The sequence below is a fragment of the Erythrolamprus reginae genome, chromosome 6, assembly GCF_031021105.1.
Source record: "Erythrolamprus reginae isolate rEryReg1 chromosome 6, rEryReg1.hap1, whole genome shotgun sequence".
Taxonomy (NCBI): domain Eukaryota; kingdom Metazoa; phylum Chordata; class Lepidosauria; order Squamata; family Dipsadidae; genus Erythrolamprus; species Erythrolamprus reginae.
This window is the reverse complement of record NC_091955.1, coordinates 58,852,410-58,874,232: the sequence shown is the minus strand read 5'-3', so window position 1 is coordinate 58,874,232 and position 21,823 is coordinate 58,852,410. Positions and strand designations below refer to the sequence as shown.

Below are 21,823 nucleotides of genomic sequence, written 5' to 3'. Positions count from 1 at the left end.
GAGTTCAAAATGTGATCAACAAAAGGCTTCCGCATTTATGTGTCCTGGATTCAATAACTCCTGAGGCGGCAGTTGTTTTTAATCTTTTGACCTCCCTTTGGGACCTGGGGACTTTAAGACCGGTGCACTTTTCTCCTCATTGCTGCATATGGAGAAATAGAGGAATGAATCTCATTGCCTTGTTGCTTCTTTCACTGCTGCTGCTGCTGCCTAGAGGACTGGAGTATTGTAGTTGCCTTACAGTACTAAGTACTTTACAGTTTTCTTTTTCATTATATTGTGTTTATAAGTATTTTACGAACTAGTGTACTTGCTTGTAAATACTTTACAGATTATTGTGCTTGTTTGCAAAGAGTTTTTTCATTATAATTGGTTGCAAAAATATTAGCTAGCATCTATAGAAAGCAGATTCAGTACTGAAGCTCATTTGCATTCTGCTGTACTGTGTATGCTGCTTTTGCTTTGAAGATTAGTGTGCGATACTGTAAATTGCTTGTAGAACAGCTGATTGGTGAGCAGAATGGTTCCCTCTGAGGCTCCACTGTGGGGCTCTCTGCAAATTCACTCCCAAACACCCCAATTTAAATGGGCACCTGCCTGGAGGCACTGTGATTCAGAGGCAGGGGGATGCCTCGCCTTGCCAGACAGAACAGCTGATGGCTGAGTGACAGCAGTTCCCTGAAGAGGCTCAACAGACAGCCATGCAAATTCAAGAGCCTTTCAGTTCACTTAGCAATCACGGGGGTCATTTAATGAACTGAAGCAAACAGCAAACCTAATCTTTGTCCACTTAAACAACCAGTTGATTTGCTTAATAAGCATGCTAAAAATACTGTAAAGATGAGTCCAACTCATTTAACAACAGTTTTGACTTATGATTCTACTGGGCAAGCTCCATTTGAGTGTACCCTGATGATTATCTATAGCGTACAGCATATTCATTGACTGCTGATTCCTTGACTGTTGATTGTCAATACTAAAAGGTAGAATTAATCCACTGCTATTATACCTTGGTTTCGAAAAAAATAGGATGACTAACCACTTTTCAAAATTTAAACACATGACAGTAATCTATATTGGATTTAACAAAAATGCATGGAAATTATTGACTGAGCAATGCCACTCCAGATGCTAATGATATCTAAGTACTTTATGAGAAAATTGACTCCAGAAGCATTCCCCAATGGAAAACCTGATTTTTTGAGGCACACACAAATCAGACCAAAAATCTAATTCTAACCACGTTTCCTATAAATAATAATCCATCTATGTTGTCTGGGATGAAAGCTTAGTTTTTTGTATCCACTCCTAACAGCAAACCGATAATAGAGATAAAGAACTGAATGCCATTTATGGAGCATTATTTCCAGCTTTATGTTTTAACCTTTTCATAATTTATTACAGTTTATTTCTTTTCTGAAAATGTCCAACATTCAATTAGATATAATTGAAATATTTAAGAATGTATTTCTTAATTTCAATTATGAAATTTCAGAAAGTAACATAAATCATCTAAATGAAACTATAAAAATAAATGCTATATATCTGGACAATTAATTCCAATAGTCCTATGTAGATATAAAATAATATGGAAAATAAAACAGAACTCGACAAAAGTCAATCTCAGTGTTTTATTGATTATGCTGATGGACAGCACTGTATTATTAACCTTGTAATGAAATAATTGACAATTTTGCTGCCTTGATATTTCTTGGTATTATTCTTGGCATTATTTGCATTAATTCTGTTTTTACTCTATTGTGAGATATTTCATTTTCTATTTGCAAGTAATTAAAGTATTCTGTCAAATATAAAATAAATATAATAAAATAAATGTCATGATTTGACTGGTAATTCTAAGAATACTCAGTAAGAATGTACTCATTCCTGTTAATCTCATTGATTTCTTTGACTATGTCACAAAGGTTTTGGATGGTGGTGCCATGGATATTGCCTATCTGGACTTCAGCAAAGCCTTTGATACAGTTCCACATAAAGAGCTGATAGATAAGTTAGTGAAGATTGGACTTAATCCCTGGATAGTTCAGTGGACTTGCAGTTGTCTGAATCATATATATCAGAGGATTATTGTTAATGGCGAGTATTCTGAGAAGAGCCTGGTTACAAGCGGTGTGCTACAAGGGTCTGTTCTGGGTCCTATTCTTTTTAATATCTTTGTGAGTGACATAGGGGAAGGTTTGGTAGGAAAGGTTTGCCTATTTGCCAATGATTCTAAAGTGTGCAATAGGGTTGATATTCCTGGAGGCGTCTGTAATATGGTAAATGATTTAGCTTTACTAGATAAGTGGTCAAAGCAATGGAAACTGCAGTTTAATGTTTCCAAATGTAAAATAATGCACTTGGGCAAAAGGAATCCTCAATTGTATTGTATTGGCAGTTCTGTTCTAGCAAAAACTTCAGAAGAGAAGGATTTAGGGGTAGTGATTTCTGACAGTCTCAAAATGGGTGAACAGTGCAGTCAGGTGGTAGGGAAAGCAAGTAGAATGCTTAGCTGCATAGCTAGAGGTATAACAAGCAGGAAGAGGGAGATTATGATCCCGCTGTATAGAGAACTGGTGAGACCACATTTGGAATACTGTGTAGTTCTGGAGACCTCATCTACAAAAAGATATTGATAAAATTGAATGGGTCCAAAGACGGGCTACAAAAATGATGGAAGGTCTTAAGCATAAAACTTATCAGGAAAGACTTAATGAACTCAATCTGTATAGTATAAAGGGCAGAAGGGAAAGGGGGGACATGATCGAAACATTTAAATATGTTAAAGGGTTAAATAAGGTTCAGGAGGGAAGTGTTTTTAATAGGAAAGTGAACACAAGAACAAGGGGACACAATCTGAGGTTAGTTGGGGGAAAGATTAGATGTAACGTGAGAAAATATTATTTTACTGAAAGAGTAGTAGATGATTGGAACAAACTCCCAGCAGACGTGGTTGGTAAATCCACAGTAAACATGCCTGGGATAAACATATATCCATCCTAAGATAAAATACAAGAAATAGTATAAGGACAGACTAGATGGACCATGAGGTCTTTTTCTGCCAACAATCTTCTATGTTTCTATGTTAAGAAGATCAAATGTTTGCATTTGTTCGGAGTATTCAAGAGTTCTAGACAGGAATTATTTCTTAAATTGAAAATTTTTTAAAAGTACAAATTCAGGGGTCATAAGTGCAATCTGTGAAAGAAGAGGTTTTTTTTTACATTTGCCCAATTTGGTTTGTCCAAACAAACTTCGACAAAGGATTGAACAAATCATATTTAATTTAGACAACCATAATTAAGGGTAATGGTATAATAATAAATTACTCTTACCACATTTTCTATCGCTTTATTACTGCAGTATTGCAGAGAAAAAGGGTGTGGATAGCATAATACAATCTTATGACTTGTGATATTGAACTTAATGAAGTCAATAGTACTCAATGGTATCATTGGAGTATAGCCAGGACCACAGTTTGTTTATTTATTAGACTTCTATGCCGCCCTATTCCTGGGACTCAAATAATTACTGTGCTTACTGTAATGTGCATAGTTCTTCTTTCCCTATTTAGTATTCCAACTGTTACCAATAATTTGATCAAGACACTGTTATAATACTCATCAATGGCTCTGATCCATATGAATGATAAATATGTTCAGGAAACGAAATTAAATTAATTCATAAATTAGCTTCTTTTGTGCTTTCATAGTATTTCTAAGATTAAAAAATCATGTAATTAGTAAAACAGAAGTTTATTAGTCTCTTTTATTGTAATCTTGAGTTCCTCTTAGGCAACCCTGAATTATTTCTAAATCTTTCATCTTCAGACTGTGAAAGATCTAGAAATAATTTTCAAAATACCACAAATATCTTCACAAAACAGCACTATATAACACAAAATCTTTATAAATACTGCAGCTCTTGGACTGCAAGGCAGTCAGTCCTAGAGAAGATCAACCCTGACAGCTCTTAAGAAGGCCAGATCCTGAAGATGAAACGCAAATACTTTGACCACCTAATGAGAAGGAAGGACTCAATGGAGAAGATCCTAATGCTGGGAACAATTGAGAGCAAAAGAAGAAGGGGACGAGGTGGCTGGATGCTGAAGCAGTCGGCCTGAGCTTAAATGGACTCTAGGGGCTGATAGAGGGCAGCAAAGTCTGGAGGAATGTTGTCTATGGGATCGTGATGGGTCAGACATGACTTTGTGACTAACAACAACATTCATATACAGTAGTATATTAACATGACATAATTAGGATACTTGATTTAATCTAATTTAAATAAAATTTTAAATTAAAAGGATTTCTTTAAAATTGATTATCCCCATTTTAGTAACTTTTTTGCATGATTTCAATGAGCTTCCTTCAATGTGTAATAAACAGGAAAGTTATTTTTCAGATAGAGAACCAGTTTATTGTAGTGATTAAGCTCCAAACTAGAAACCAGAGACTGGAATTGTAGTTCCAATTTAAGTCGTAAGCCAGCTGGATGACCTTGGGCCAGTCTCTCTTTCTCAGCCCTAGGAAGGAGGCAATAGCAAAGCACTTCTAAAGTATTTGGGAGGGGGGATTTGGAGGACTTGTCCAAGCAGTCAGTAGGAATCCACACTGACTCAAAGGCACAAAACAAAAAAGCATACAAAAAAATATACATTCAGAATTAATAAAGGTAGTAAAGATACAAGATTTGCAAATGTAGAAAAACAATTTGTTTAATTTGGCAGAGTATCAAACATACAGCATGGGCTGTTCTCTATTTTATGCATGAACATGCACAGTGGCAAACATACACAGCATCTACATTATCAATATAATAGTAGTCACACTAATACTAAAAATAAGATGAGAAGCCCAGCCAACATTCCATCTGCTCTCATAAATTGTTTAAGAAATCATATGTAATATAGACATTTTTGTCCGCATATCATAAAACCCTGACATATCCAAGCTTTCATTAAAAAGGCCTTGGGATGTGACTTGAATAACAATGTGTCTTACCTAATTAGTATTTTCAGTTCAGCATATTCACTTTTAGACGTATTGCTGTTTGCACATAGCAATTTAGGTAAACAGATCCCTTCCACAGCTGCATCAATTAACACTGCTAATCAAAACTGAATTCAGGTAATTAGGCACATTTATGCAAAAAGTCTGCAATTTCTGGAGAAAAGCTAGATTCTATAGTAATAATTTGCTAAGCAGGAAACCCTTTTTTTCAAATAAGATGTAAAACAAAGGTAATTTAGCCAAAATGTAAACGGATTGCAGATTCAGAAAAAGTATATAAATGATATATTAACAATTATCGAGCCTGTATTTTCAGCAACTTTATAAATTTTAATATTATTATTTTCAGTATTATTAGATTCACATAAGAACAAAGATGTTATCATTGGCAAGAACATTCAAGGTTTATGTACCTACATTGGGGGTGTAAAACTCAAGGCCTGCGGGCTAGATCAGCCAGCAGGATACTTAGATCTGGTCCACGGGGCCGCCCTGGAAACAGTGAAGGACCAGACCACAGTGACTCTGCCAATGAAAAGGGAACTTGGGAGTTGTGTATTTACTGGCAGGGTGCTAGCAAAAACAAACTAATAGCAAAAGTGGATCCCCCCAGCCCCATCCAGGCCAACACAGGTGCCCCCAATATGAGTGATGTAGAGCTGGCCATGCCCACCTTGGCCATGCCCACCTGGCCCCCTGAGGCCAAACAACTCTTATGCAGCCCTCAATGAAATCAAATAAAATACATTAGTACCTCTAGATACGAGCTGCTCCACATGCGAGTATTTCAAGATACGAGCCATGAGGGGAGAGAAATTTCTGTTCCAGACCCGAGCTGAAATTCGGGATATGAGCCGAACATCCACTAGGTGGCGCAAGAATCCTTGCTTTTGGTTATCTCGGAGGGGAAAAACAAAGTCTAAAGCGATTTGTTCCAGATACGAGTTGCTCAACATACAAGCTCCCTTCTGGAACCAATTATACTCGTATCTAGGGGTACTACTGTATACCTATTTTATCAATTCATCCCACCTAGCCAAGCAGGAAGAGTGTGAGTTTCGACTGGTGTGATCTAGGAAGAGAGACTTCTCTGTCACTGTCCCAACCCTCTTGAGGTCAGACGGGCCCCTCTACTCTTCTGGCTTTTCGGAAGAGTATGGCTCTGCTAACTGCTAGACGGATCTCAGAGTGGCAAGATATATAGTGGCAATATTTTTTAGTACCAAGAAAAACATTCAAGATTAATGTAACTACAATAAATAAATACATATTGATCTGTACTTTGTTGATAAAATTTTGTCCATTCCATTTAATTGTTCTGAACACATCTGCCAAAGAACATTTAATATTTATTTATCTATTAAGTTTATATCCTCATTCAGAAATTCAAGGTGTTAAAGCTTGAACTTTAACTTTTCTCCATTTCTTGCCACAACAGCAATCCTGATGGGTGGGTTAGATTCATAGTGAATCAGGGCTTAAGTTACACCAAAACTGTTTCTTCCACAATGCCAACCCAATACCTTAATAACTACACCATTGCTTATTTGTACTTTATATGATTTTTCCCTTAGTCAACATTTATATGTTCCATGCATTAAAAAAGAAAGCAATAATTCAAGATCTGGAAGGAAATAAAAATCAACCAGTTTTGGAGGAGTCTCAGAAGAAAATTGGATAAATAAACGAAGAGCAACAGAATCTCCTTTTTTGTTATTCTTTCCCCTTTCTAAATAAGTATTATTAAATTGCAATTACCCCTCTAACTATACAATTAGACTATCAACTCAGTCATTAAGTGAAGCAATCGCGAAATATAATCATGTCTCTCCATATGATCTCACTTGATTTTCCTTTGCTTTATAGACTTGCAAAGGTTGCAAATGCAATGATTGGTTACTTTTTCATCATTGTCATAATTGCCAATGGTTGCTGAATGAGGCAGTTGCTAAATTTCATTCCCCGAGGAGCTCCGGGGAATGAAACACCAGAAGAGAAGTCTAGAGAAGTGTTAGAGGAAAACCAGATCCGAATCTGACCGAACACTTGTAAAAGCTCATATTAAGATTTACAAAGTGGCAATCAGGTCGTCAAGATGTGCATGCAATGTTGGCCTCATTGTGTCTGCGGAATCCGACCCAGATGCCCTGTTTAGGGTGACTCACTCCTTCCTTAATCGGGGGGAGGTGAGGAACCCTTGCAGGGTAGTGCTGAGGCATTTAACATTCAACCAATTTTTCGCAGATAAAATTGCTCAGATCCGGACTGAACTTGACTCTAATTGAAATGCAGAGTCAGCTGACAACGGGTCAGTCAAGGTGACAGGAGCCCGTCTTAGTCCACCTGTTTGGAGCGAGTTTGACCTTGCGACACCTGATGAAGTGGACAAGGTCATTGGAGCTGTGAGTTCCACCAACTGTTTATTGGACCTGTGTCCCTCCTGGCTGGTTTCGGCCAGCAGGAAGCTGACACAGAGCTGGGTCCAGGAGATATATATAGTGAAAGTTTTCCTTTTAGTTTAGCTAGATAGTATAGTGATAGATTTCCTCTTAGCTCAACTACATGGAAGCTTATTATAAATCCTTTTAGGCAAACCAGATAAAGAAATCAACTCCCCAGAAAGGTTAAAATTACTTTTATCTATTTTATTATCTACTTTTTGACAATAAGAACCAAATCTCATTGTGATTTACTTCCTCTCCTTTCTTATCCTCCAGTGAATCAAAATGAATCAAAGGGGTATTTACCTGAGATGCTTCCAAATATTATTTCTCAGGATTTTAAAAATGTTTTAGCCTCTTTATCTAAGCAACAATTCTTACTTCATCCATCAAATTGATCTTCCTTAGGTTCCACACTTGTATTGAGTATATACACTCCAAATGCTACTGAGCCTAAATAGAATTTCAGTCATGGTACTTCAGATAAAGTCAGTTCAAAAACAGAAGTTTGAACAATTTCAAAAATTGAAGATAAGAAAAAAAGGTTAGATATCTTAATAAATACTATGATTGAAGTCAGCTGCATTAAAAAAAACCTGATTAACTGTTGTCCCTTGAATCTAAGGATTGGAAGCTGTTGAACTCTTCAAATTTTCACCCAATTTTAGGGCAGGAAAGATGCATTTTATACTTCAAAAACACGGTAGTCTAGTTTATACTTATATCGATACAAGGGAAATAATTACAAAATACCCGTTTATAGTGCAATACTGACCTAATCTTTCAGACAATGGTTTCAGCAACCACTATCAACTAGCCAATTTGTAACCTGGCCTTCTTTAAATATATATTCTTTAAATATATTCATCAACACTATAAGTCAGGGGGTATCAAACTCACAACATCACAGTGATGTCATGTGATGTATCGAGACTTTCCCCCCCTTTGCTAAATCGGGTGTGGGTCACTGTTACCTCTTTGCTGCGCAGGTGCGCGCCTGCACGGCCATTAGGAACCCCCCTCACAGAAACTTTTGCAGTGGCGCAAAGCCACGCAGTCCCTGATTGCTCGCTTCTCCAGCCAACAAAGCCGGCTGCCCGGGAAATTATCTTCAGCCTTTTGTGAATTTAACACATGGTATCATAATATTTATCTAACAAAAGCAGTGCACTTTTTCCTAGGGATACATAAACTAAAGTAGAATGTTTCTGATGTCAAGGCAGCTCACCAAAGTCATCTACTTACTATTGAAATGAAAAAGACAACAGAATAGTACCAAAATACAAATATTTATGTTAAATTATATTATAATAAGAAAACCACTCTATTGAAGTGCAGCTTCAATAGATCAGCAGGGAAAGGTAGAATGTAAGAGAGAAAGATACAGATTGTTATCAGGGGACAAATAGCAACAACCCAACAACAACTATGCAACATGGCACAATTTGCAATCATAGCCCCATAATTGTGTGTGTGTGTGTGTGTGTGTGTGTGTGCTGCCAGAAAGTAGGAGAACTTCAACTGCATGACTGTAGTGGCCATTTTGACTTTTTACACATATATACCACCACACCCTTGGAAAGGTAGAAAATAAGCTAAGCAAAGAAGGAACTTCTGGCTAATATATTTAAAAATAAAAACACTATTAAAAACAACCTCTGATTCCAACTTTCTATTTTTATTCATTACAATAAAATTGTATGAATTGCAATAAATGAATTTTTAGCACATTGAATTATGTTCAGACATAATTAATCCAAAAATTAGGGGGGAAATGAGAGTAGGAACCTGTCAGTGACAAGTACCTTTGTCAGACGAGATTTCTACAGGAAAAATTCATGAAAAGTATTATTGATTTTTTAAAGAACAAATGTTTAAAATGACTGCAGTAGTGTAACTATCGCTGGCAAATTCCTGTTCTTATAATAAATCAATATAAGCTTCAGCTGATTTCTTTGTAAAACAGCATGTCAATTTTTTCATTAGCTGCATATAATCTGTACTTATTATTCTCCTTTTACTTTTTAAATTATTATTTATTTTCATAAACTATTCCTCTGAAAACTGTCAAGGAAGAGTTGTGAACACATTATCATTTATGCACTTAGTAATGGTATACATGCACTCAATGGTTCCTTTACAAACTGAATGGGCTGCTTTCTTTTCTGAATAAACAACCATGATTTTACACACTAGAGAAATCTTAGATGTTTCATCCTCCCTTTAGTTCTAGCATTCTCCTTTTTCATTCTCTTTTTATAAGTATAAAATTTGGCTTTCAATAACTTTTTTCCAGAACAGCAAATATTTAAATAAACAATTTAGCCGTTTATTTAAATAAATAAATAAATAAATAATTTAAATAAACAAATAAATAAATCTGACCAATCATAGGAACCTTTTGTCAACCAATCATGAATGTTCCAGAGCTGCATGGAATTGCATAAAATGTATAGTTCAGTGGTTCCCAACCTTCTTTTGGCCATGCCCCACCCAAACATCTCTAAAATCCTGATGCCCCTTCCCATGACATATAATTCTTACTATTTAAAAAGTGAACTTTACATATGCAGAGGAAGCCTAAAAGTCATTAGCTTGGTTTAAACAAGGCTCAAATTGCCTCCATTAAAAATCAAATTGCCCCCCTCTGGGGGGTGGGCCCCACATTGGGAACCACTGGTATAATTCCTTAAACATTCAGGGCAGCTTCTGTAAAATAGTAGACTGAACATTCCTGCTTCAGATTAACCTGATGTATGAAGGTAGACCTGAGTCCTGCAAAAAAATAAAGGCATTATTTATACTCCATCTAAAACTAGTACAGTGGTACCTCATGATACGAACCCCTCGTGATATGAACCCGGGGTTCTGAAATTTTTTGCCTCTTCTTACGAACTTTTTTTGGCTTCCAAACCCACCACAGATCGCAAAATGGCGCTCCACTGGGTGCCGCCACCTGGCTGTCACCTTTTAAAACAGCCGGGGGACTTCTCGGCGTTCTCCCGAATGTCGAACCCGGAAGTTCGGGTTCGGGTTCCGGAGGCCACCGAGAAGCACCCGGCTGTTTCAGAAGGTTAAAGCCGGGCGCTGCCGCTCGGCGGAGCGCTGTTTTTACGATCGGCGTCGTCGTTTTCGGCCGATCTGGAGGCTAAAAAGAAGGTGGGGAATCCCAATAGGGAATTCCATGAGCAGAGCTTTGACAAGTTTGTTGTTTGTTTGTTTGTCATACAAATGTAGTGTTGTAGTATGTTTAACATAATATAAGTATAAAGTAGAGATAGAAAAGATAAAACGACATTAGGACATGGGTGGTAGGCACGAAGGTGCACTTATGCACGCCTCTTACACACCTCTTAGAAAAGGGAAGAGGTCTATTGTCGATAATGTAAGGTTGAAGATTTTGGGATTGGGGGAGGAAACAATAGAGTCCGATAGTGAATTCCAGGCATTGACCACTCTATTGCTGAAATCATATTTTCTGCAGGCTAGTTTGGAGCGATTTACATTAGTTTGTATCTATTGCATGTTCTTGTGTTGTTGTTGTTAAAGGTGAAGTAGTCGCTAACAGGGAGTACATTGTGATGTATGATTTTATGAGCAACAGTTAAATCAGTTCGGAAGTGGCGTAGCTGTAAATTTTCTAAATGTAGTAATTGAAGTCTGGAGGAGTAAGGTAATTTGTTGCGTGAGGAGGAGTGGAAGACTCTTCTTGTGAAGTATTTCTGGACTCCTTCAATTGTATTAATGTATGTTATGCAGTGTGGATTCCATATAGGTGAGCTGTATGCTAGAATTGGTCTGACAAATGCACATGCACTGAAGTGACCTGGGCAGATGGATGGAGCCTCCCACCACAATTTCTAAGAACTGGTCTGAACCAGGAACACACCGCTACACATTATAGAATTTATGAAACAATTACCAAACCTTTAGCATACTTTACTAAGGAATTATGCTTTTCAACAAATTTATGTTCATTTTGGATCTCTTCTTTCAAGCTCTCTGAAATTGACGAGGTCAGGAAACAGTTTCCACAAAGACTATTGGAATCCTGTCTCATTACTGTAGAGAACAATAAAAGAATTTTGAAAGCCTGATGGTTCTCTCCCATCTCTTATATGAAAAAAGAATAAAGCAGGGAAATCTTGAGTTGCTTTCTAACCCCTCCTTCTCTTTCAGACCTAGGGGGATATTTACATACTGTTTTTCTCTACTAATTTGCCACATAAAAATTCTATCAAACCATGATATTCTTAGAACTACCTGCAAGGGATAAAATATGGAGAAACACATTTCAGTGGTTCCAATTGCATCTGCACAGGATAGAATGAGTTGAGCCATTATTTGCTGCAATGTGAGGTGACTACTACACAGTCAACTTTCCTACATTATTTGTATACTTATTTAGTTAATTATATTTCAATTTTTATGAATGTCCATCTCAAATTCATGATTCTAACTAGTGAATTCTATTCTATTCTCATGAGAGAAAAACACCATATAAAAGCGCACAGTAAGATTAATACATAATTTGCATACATAATTTACATAACACACATAATAAACAGGCAAGATGAAAACCAAAACAACCAGCAAATAATTCAGTACAAGTGTTGCACTGGATCTGTCACACATCTGGATCTCCAAGCTTGGTGACACAAACCTGTTTTAAAAACCGTGTGGAAATCCAGCAGGATTAAGGCTAATGTAATCTACAGGGGCAATTCCAGGTAAAGCATTCTGCAGTTTAAGAGATAATTAAGGCATGAGTAACTGTAAGCCCAGCCTCTCATTCCAGGGTCAGATGCAATACAGTAATGGGCTGCAGACAGTACGGCTGGGATTGGGGTTCCAATAGCAGAAATTTTGATGTGCACGTATCTCCGTGCCCCCAACGTGTGCACATGCATGGTTGTGTGAGATTTGGCTTCTGTCCATGCGCAGCAAGTGAAATCTCACACAATGATGATCTTGCATGTGAGATTTCACCGATGTTCAGTGGGGTTTTTGCTTCTGTGCGGAAGCAAACACAGAAAATAGGAGAAAATTTCATGTGCATGAGCATTGTCGCGTGGAATTTCACTTGCTACACATGCGGAAAAGCCAAATCTCATGCTGAAGGGGATGCACAAGTGTGCCAGATGCACACACATCCGTGATGGTCCCGGGGAACGCACCAGTAGTGGCCGGTAAGTGGAACCCCCGCCTGCAATTGGAGTATAATATGAAGTTGTGCAAAGGCCTTTCTGGCCATGACTGCTATCTGCTCCTCAAACAGGAACGACGACACCAGACATGCAAACTGCGCTGCATCTGCTTGATACTAAAACCCCAGCTAGAAATAAAGATGGAACATTCCTGATGGTTCCCATTATGAAGAGCTACTCAATCTTATTCAGGCTAAGTTGAAGCCTGTTTTTAATATTCAAACTATGCCAGCCTGGATATATTAAAACAGAACATGCATGCATAGAAACATAGAAACATAGAAGTCTGACGGCAGAAAAAGACCTCATGGTCCATCTAGTCTGCCCTTATACTATTTTCTGTATTTTATCTTAGGATGGATATATGTTTATCCCAGGCATGTTTAAATTCAGTTACTGTGGATTTATCTACCACGTCTGCTGGAAGTTTGTTCCAAGGATCTACTACTCTTTCAGTAAATGCAATTATTTGAGTGCTCAGGAGCAGAAATTTAAAGTTCAATTCCATAAATATGCTAAAATAACTCTGGCTCTCCAGCAATTTCAGTTTGGGTTAGATTCCCTTTACATGATTAAATGACTTGATTAAATAAGAAATGTGGCACAAGATGTAAGTTAATGGAATTATATTGGCCCTCAATTCATATGATTTTTCCCCTCTTTTTTACATTTTTACAAGCTACAACTGTACATATCTCATTAGTATATACTTATTAACTTAATATTCCTTTTCTCTTTCAGAAAGTCAAGACAGTATATAAATTGCTCTGTCCTCTTAATTTTCTCCTTAGCAACAACTCTATAAGGCTTTGATAAAGTAATTGGCTCAAAGTTACCCAGTGAGCTTCCATGGCTGATGTTAGATTAGAATATGGGTCTCCCCCAATACTAGTCCAAAATCTTCAATATTATATCACATTGGCCTTCAGTCATAACATTTTAATCAAAATATGGTACTTTTAGGAAAAAATGATAAAAAACGGAAAGTAAATAAACAATGTTGTAAACTTTTATGAGTCAGGACAGGATATAGTACAAATCCATTTGCTGAAAACAGTATGCATGCTAGAATATGCAGGAAATTATTGAAGTGCAATGATACTTTCATATTAAACTAAATATAGTATAAGAATAGTTTTGAGTAGAATGGTATACATGGTAAAACCTGTTATAAGATATACACAAATAAATATAGATGTAATATCTCAATATTTTTAAAATAAAAAGTGAACATTTGGGGAAAAACAACCAAAATTGAAAGACGGTTATAAATTAGTAATGGATAAAAAAGAATATGAATGGTTTTATTCGTGTTCACTCAGAAATAAGCTTGCAGAATTCAGTGAATTTATTTCAAGAAAATAAGCACAAGCAATACAGTTTAATTAACTGGGAGCCTGATTATTTGGATTATTGTGAAACCTATGCCCTTTCACAAGTAATTGGATTCAATGATGTTACTTTCTAGACCAAGTTTTCATCTCATGTTAAAATATGATGCTAATATAAACTTCAAAGTATGCATTTTTCTGACTTCAATATCCTGAACACCCCCCCCCCCACCCCGTGCCATTTAAACACTCTTACAGCAAGGTAGAATAGGATCCTGTAAGATTTTTTTTTTCTCCTGAGAGGGTATTTTAAGAGTGAATGGAAGGGCTAGGTAGAAGATAGCTGCCACCTCAGGCTGTTTAACATTTACACGACAATATCAAGTATTTCTGTGCCTTGGCAGTAGTTGGGAATTCAACTTTGATGAAAGAGAGAAATAAATTGGAAAGGGCAGAAGACTGCATATTTATTACCATTTTAATAGCATTCATATATTTTAAAAGATAGAAACTAAGTATTCAGTGAAGTTAACACCGATATTAAAGTTGGCTAACAACCGTTCTTCTTAACCTTTAAAATGGATATCTTTGTTTTGTAATATACATAAAGAGAATTTTCTGTGTTTCATTAATGAGAAAATTAGTTATACAGTTAAAATGGACAGGCTTATTTCATGGATCTATAAATTTCTCCCTCCAATATTTAGGATTTATTTTATGGACAGGACATGCATTTTCAGCTGAAGATCAGGCTATAGACATTAAAGTTATTGTGATTTAATTATTTTCTTGTTTGTTTTTTTTATTAACAATTGTTGTATGTGCAAAAATGAAATTTCAATTAGTGGGTTTATTTCTAATCTAACTTCCTTCTGGTTTGTTTCTTGTTTTCCATTCTAGGCGTTTTTACACTGTTTTTCTATCAATCCAAAAACAGAACTTAAAATGTGGCTTATTATAGTACTTAATGTTTCATTCTATTACAGTATAGAAAAATGCTGTTTTGCTGTGAGCAAGAAAACATTTATTCTGAAGTGATCCAATTCAACAAACTTTTTCTATAACTTTATTTAAAAACTTCCTCTGAATTTGTTATTCCAAATGACATAAAGTAATTAGTCAATAGAACTTTTCATTTCTTAGTTGTATACCATATTTTTTTCTTTCAGAAAATAATAAAGAAGTAATCAAAGCACTTCAGAATTTTAAACCAGAAGGAATAAAGCTGACTAATTCAGGAGCTATTCATCTGCAGCGTGTTGCACAGGTAGCAATTAGAGGTTTAGATATTATAATAATGAATATATAAAGAGTATGGGGTACTCTTGAAAAAATATATTTTGGTTGAACTTGAAATAATTCCCAAGCCTTTTACTATTTTGAAAAAGCATTAGATATAAAAACAAATGTAAAATAATAATACAAAAAATATTCACTTTTTAAAGTGAAGTACAGCAAAAAATCTGGCCAGTGAGTTTTACACAACATTATCACCTCCTTATATCTTTAACATCCATTTTACTTTAAATTGAAATCAAGGAAAGTGGGCATGAATTCATTATAAAATCCATCTAAGAATCTTTCCTAAGTTGATAAATAATTACAGCTTTGACTGATTTGATTAAATATCTGATAGGTAAATAGATAAAAAATTCACTATAATGCAGATTGAACGCAATTAAAATATTATAGTGATAATATTTATAGTGATAATTAATATTATAGTGAAAATATTATAGTGAAATATTCTGCAATATTTCTGCAAAACAAATATGATTCTTCCTATAAGTTAACTCTTTCTAATAAAAATGTAAAGTGCTAAAATATATTGTCAGTGTTTCAAAACCTCAATCTTACATATGCTTTGAAAAAGTCAATCTAAATTCAATAGTATTTCTTAAAACTACATTTTAAATTGGAACATAGTTCTTTTTATGCTACATTCTGGTATTATGTAGTAACTTCAGAGACTGATATTAAAACAGACTAAATTAAATATTTTCTTTTTTAGGCTATGAATAATCAATAATACAAGAACAGAGTCTAACAATTAATACTCTTTACCTTACCTATTTTTAATCTTTTCAGCCAGAATCCGGAAATTCCTTTGCAAGTATATTTTCTCACTGAATTCTAGAAAAGTAATTTTGTGTTCAAAGTAACGCAGCTCAGACTGGGTCATAGTTCTTCGTATTATACTATTTTCTTGCCTAAATAAAGTAGAAAAATAGAAAATTAAAATATGTTTAAAAATCTGATCATAAACATTTGTTTCTTGTATTTGAAAATTATATTGAGCTCATTTCTTTAGAATTGGGTTTTAATTTCTGAAACCTTAATGAAAGGTTCATCAAACCTTAATAACCAATAAAAATTGCAGATTGTGTCACCTGGGGAACATTTATTATTTCAATGCTGAATAGCAAATTGCTAATCTGTATATTAGCACATTCTCTGCTAACATATTCCTAGAAGTTATTACTTCCTCTGAAATTATTACAAGTTCACTGTCATACTTCCCCTATTTAGTCAATAACATTTGCTGTGACATTATTATTTATATATATATTCTGTACATCTTAGCAATTAAAACAGTATCAATAATGAAACAACATAATATATAAGCATATTAAACCATAAATATTAAAAAAGTAACACCAAAGTTAAACTTCCAAAATACAGTCCCTCATAAAATCCTACCACCCACCTCCCTTTTTAATATTCCGTTTGTAATTCATAGTTATTTGGTTTTCCAGCTGAGTTTTAACAACACACTAAATTTCAATTACATGAAATGTTATTGGAGTGCTGATTAAAGTAACAATATACTTATTCTATTCACTAATATTTTCCCTTCTATTTGAAATTTGCATTACTAATCTGTTTTCCTTTATTCTATTTATACAATTCTTTGTTCCAGGCAGAACAAAGTATTGATTTGTTTAAACCAAAGCCAAACAATAAAAATGTCAAAGAAGGTTAAAATTGTCGTCTAATGATGATATGAAAGAATATTTCTGACGAGCAATTTTTTAAAAAAAAGCTTGAAAAAAGGAAAACTACCAGGCTTCACTTTTAATTATTTTCTTCTTGATTAAAAAATGTAAAATTATCTAACTGAATTTTACTTAAATATACTTTTTGTATTTTAATGTTTTTAGAATATTGAGTATATATTCAATAGCATCTTCTATTTTTTATTGCGAACCGAGTTAATAAAGTATAAAAAAAGAATAATTTTCAGATATATTTACTATGAGAACTATCTTATATCACACTGATTATGACATATTTAGTTATATTGTATCCTTATAGGAACATGTTCCATTATTTATATAATTTAATTCTAACAATAATAATTCACAATTATCAGTCAGCCAAATCAAGATTTCTTTTTCCATGTGCTTCATTAAATCTTATCTGCAGGAAAATGTTTTCCTATTATTATTTTCCATGTGCTGTTCCTTAAGCCAGCTATTGTTTCCTTTGTCTTTTTTTTTTCTGCAATTCCACATTCTTTACCTTTTTCTTTGTTATATGTGGCATGGACATACACATCACTATAAATATTCCCTGTCATATATTGGAATGGCAATATCACAGGTACTCCAGGGACAACTGTGCTAGCAAATAAAGCTTACAAAGGAAAAAAAAAAGCACACATACACACACACACAGGCACACCAACAAAGAAAGAACACAGTGGGATATTTTTTTCACTAGTAAAACATATAAAGATTTCAGATCAAGTAATGAGATGGCTGGATATTCTCTAAATGATCTGGGGAATTTAAAGTCAGGATTGTAAATCAGATAGATATTGTTAGAAACTTCTATAACCACAGTTAAGTGTCTTTCTCTCTCTCTATCTATATATATATATCAGGGAACATCTCTTAGCATACTACAAATAGGCAGCGACTATATTTTCATGTTTATTTTATGTTATTTTTTTGCATGACACATTCTAAGAAAACGTGGAAACCCTAGAGAATATGCTTGTAATTGGAGGGGGGGGGGTTAGAATAACCATGGCAACAATTACATTCGCAACTGTTTTTAAAAAATAATTTCACAACCTAATTAACAATGGTAATTGTGCAGACAGTAAACATCAAGAAAGCATCAAATACTAATGGAGTTATATCAAATGACATCTTGAAAATGAAAACTAAAACCTGTCCCTATATGGACAATGCAGTTCAGAAACAAAGCACATACCATTATCCATTCAGGTGCTCTACTTCTTATTCTGCCCACATAGTTCTGCAGCTCCATTAGTCCAAAAGTCGACTTTGCCCTGCTTCTGATCTTTATGGGTAACAACAGCATCATACTGTTGGCAATTTTTTTCGATTAAACTTCTCAGACACGGTAGCAACTTTGTTAATTATGATATTAGGCAGCTGGCGGGCACGATCAATCATCCACTATAAGAAAGCCAGACAACGAGACATCTAATCATTGCAACCAGAGCAGATAAATTTTGTTCCTTTCTTATACGTGTCAGAGATTCTATCCCTCCTGACCCCTGAACACTGCCATCGACTGTCAAATTTAGATTCAGCAAGCTCCCAGCTTTTCTTTATCCCTGCCTTAGATCTGAAAGTCCTGGTTATCAGGAAGACAAGCGTCACCAGCTGTCTCAGAGCAGGAAGGCAATCAGGTGAATAGTACTTATTATCTTTCATTGCTTGCTAAGGAATGACAAGATTGATTTGGGACCAAGAGCACATCCATATCTCAAAAACAGGCTTCAAGTTCAAACTATGATGCATATGTAAACCTCTATTGAGGGATTTCAAGGCTAACCTCATTAATAAAGCACACTTAAAAATTAGAAATTAGACAGAACCTCTTGAGCATCTAGACAATTACCCTTTAAATTATGACACAAGCTGTTCCCATGGACAAAATAGGTGTTCCGACTTCTACCCAGAGATTGCCTTTCACAAATAGTGAAGCAATAGGTTTCCATTAATGTCTTCTCTGTAGGTACCTTCTGTCTTAACTACACTGATCATCTGTAAATTGTTACAAATACAACAGGCACTACAATTCGATCTGTTACATTCCTAAATGGATGTGATATATTAAGTAATATTTTACTTTTACTCCTGAAACTACAAAACATATTGCTTACTTCAAATAGCAATGAAGATACATATTGTATGATTCTTATGGGGAAATTATCAAATGGGTGTGTGTGTGTGTGTGTCACATGTTTTGGCTGAATTTGAAAATTAAGGGAGACTAGGATTGATCTATTTCGGCCTTATTTTGGCCTCATAAGTTAGCCATACCCTCACTGGGACTTGAACCTGCAACCTTTGCCTTGTAAGGCAGAAAACCAACCTCTAGGCTACAGTATCCAATCCCTTCAGCTCTGTACCAGGGAAGGGTTACATATTTTTGTGTCGAATCACCCTGGTATATAGAATAAATATAAATATATATATAATTAAACTAAAAGATAATTTTAAAATGTAGTTAAAATATAAAGAACCAACGATAAAAAGATTACACTAGGTTATGTTAAAATAACTAAAAAAATACCTTGAATAAGTAGGATGATTCTATAATATAATTTAAAAAAGTCTTTTTGTTAATTAATGTTAGCAATTGTTAGAGGTGTTATGAGTAAAGTGACAAAGCTAAGCTCCACTTTAACATGTCATTATTGCAACAATAATTCACATTTTTAAATGAAAATATTCCTCAGCACTATATTTTCTCTTAAATAATTGTAGGGTTATGAGACAACTCATTTACATAGAGTTGTCATTAAACTATTACATTTATTATACTATTCTTGAGAATTATTAGAAGAGGGGACATGACTAATCCAAGGAAGAAAGGAAAGATAAAAGCAAGGAATTCTTAAAGGAAGTTCTTGTATTAGAAAGTAGAGTAATGATTACATAGCTTGCTTGTTTGATTACATACAAAATAGCTTGTTTCATCCCTAATTAATTACCCATTGGTAATCACTAAACATACAAATATTTATCTAATTTTTTAAACTATATTAAATAAATTCAATAAAAACACCAGGCTATGTAAGCAGCAGTATTAATTTGAATTGACTAAATTGATTAAGCTGTGCATTATGGATTAAACTGCACCCTAAATACATATACTGTATTGGTAACATTCAGTCTCAAAAGACTATGTTATACTGTACCCTATCTATGCCAAATAACAATGTTTATTCATGTTAAGTCCCATTGTCCTAGTTTATGTATGGTATGTTGTGTGCATGTTTTTTAAATTATGGGTTTTTAACTTTGTAATATTAGATTTGTATTGTATATTGTTTTCTATTGCTGCTGTGAGCCGCCCTGAGTCTGCGGAGAGGGGCAGCATACAAATTTAATAAATAATAATAATAATAATAATAATAATAATAATAATAATAATAATAATAATTGGGCAGCACAGAAGTCGAATGAATGAATGAATGAATAAATAAATAAATAAATAAATGAATAGGATTTTAGTTTTAAGATTATACAAAACAGCAAACTGCTTTCAACAAAAAATTGTTATGTGTTTATGCTATTGCAGTATATTTTTTAAAAATGTATTCCCTCATTGATGTTTGTCATCATTTCTTCCCATTGTTTTAACATATTCAGTTTATATCATTGTTGTCCACAAGATAGTGGAACATATTTTACAAAAATCATTACCAGATACACCCTATATAAAATGAGGAAGAACTCACTGAAACCTTCACTGCTAAAATATATACATAATCAAATACACATGGGAGGGAAGAAATAATATCTTCAAGAAAGGAAAAATGTTTTTAACAATAGAAGTGTTTCAAAGAATTACACATAAAATAGGAAGGATGGTATTACATGTTATGTCTCTATCTTCCACAGGTGAAAAGCTAGTGCCTCAGAATTAGTATACAGTACAGGGAATTAAATAATGGCTTACTTATTATCTAAAATATAAATTATCTGTAATCATATATTACATCCTTTCCCAATGGGTAGCCTTCCTTACAGATTTCAATATAGTTCCCATAATACATAGACAGATATTTTTTAATAGTAAACACTTTACATGAAAAGTTCTTGAGATTTTTTTTGCAAAAAAAGAGGGTTTTTTAAGAAAAGGCTCAGGAGGAACAAATGATATTCGTGCATAAATGTATAAGGACAAGAACTGTGTCATGTGCATGTCATCCTCTTGATTAAATTTTGCTTTGCTGTAGATGATATACTAGAGATATATCTTCCATGATATACTAGAGATATGTCAACAATGAGTGTCACTTCTCAGGGCTTATAATATGAAATATTCCTAAAATTCTTATCAGGATAACCTGACACAATTGAGCCCTCTGTCAAAATATCAGGTTGTAGTGCACTGAAAACATTGCTGTAACAATGTAACCCTACAGAATACATGCTACTAATAGAATAGTTTCCCTTTGACTTTATTGCTGTAAACCCCAATATAATCCTTTCGTTTCAGAAATCTAAAAATTGCAAGTGCAATTTGTGCATTGATTGTTTGATTTCTGTGAAGTCCAAGTGTCACAATTGTGTGATAACACAGTAGAACTATGCATGTTTTAACTATTTTCACTGCAAAATTATACTGAAGAATTAGATGAATGGTTGAAAACCACAGAATAACATTTGACATAAACAGTATTGTTCTGTACTTAAGAAACAAGTGGAATATACAGGTATCATTTGAGAGATGCTAGACTAGTGAATAAGATCTTGGAACATCGGTTGAGTTCATACAGACAATGAATTAAATATGTGATCTGACTAAAAAAAAAAAACCAGGTTGCATCAAAAGAAATA

At 34.5% G+C, this 21,823-nt stretch overlaps 1 long non-coding RNA gene across 2 annotated transcripts in view; it reads right to left on the bottom strand.

The window, feature by feature from the left end:
* LOC139168999 (uncharacterized) overlaps positions 1–21,823 on the bottom strand; it is a 75,580-nt gene that overhangs the window by 31,904 nt on the left and 21,853 nt on the right. Inside the window, exons 1-2 of one of the 2 annotated variants that reach the window (XR_011559413.1) lie at positions 18,213–18,417; positions 16,061–16,201 (exon numbers count right to left, since the gene is read on the bottom strand). This is a non-coding gene — a long non-coding RNA (uncharacterized lncRNA). Of the gene's footprint in view, positions 1–16,060; positions 16,202–18,212; positions 18,418–21,823 lie in introns of those variants that run through there. The other variant, XR_011559412.1, reaches the window with a different exon arrangement.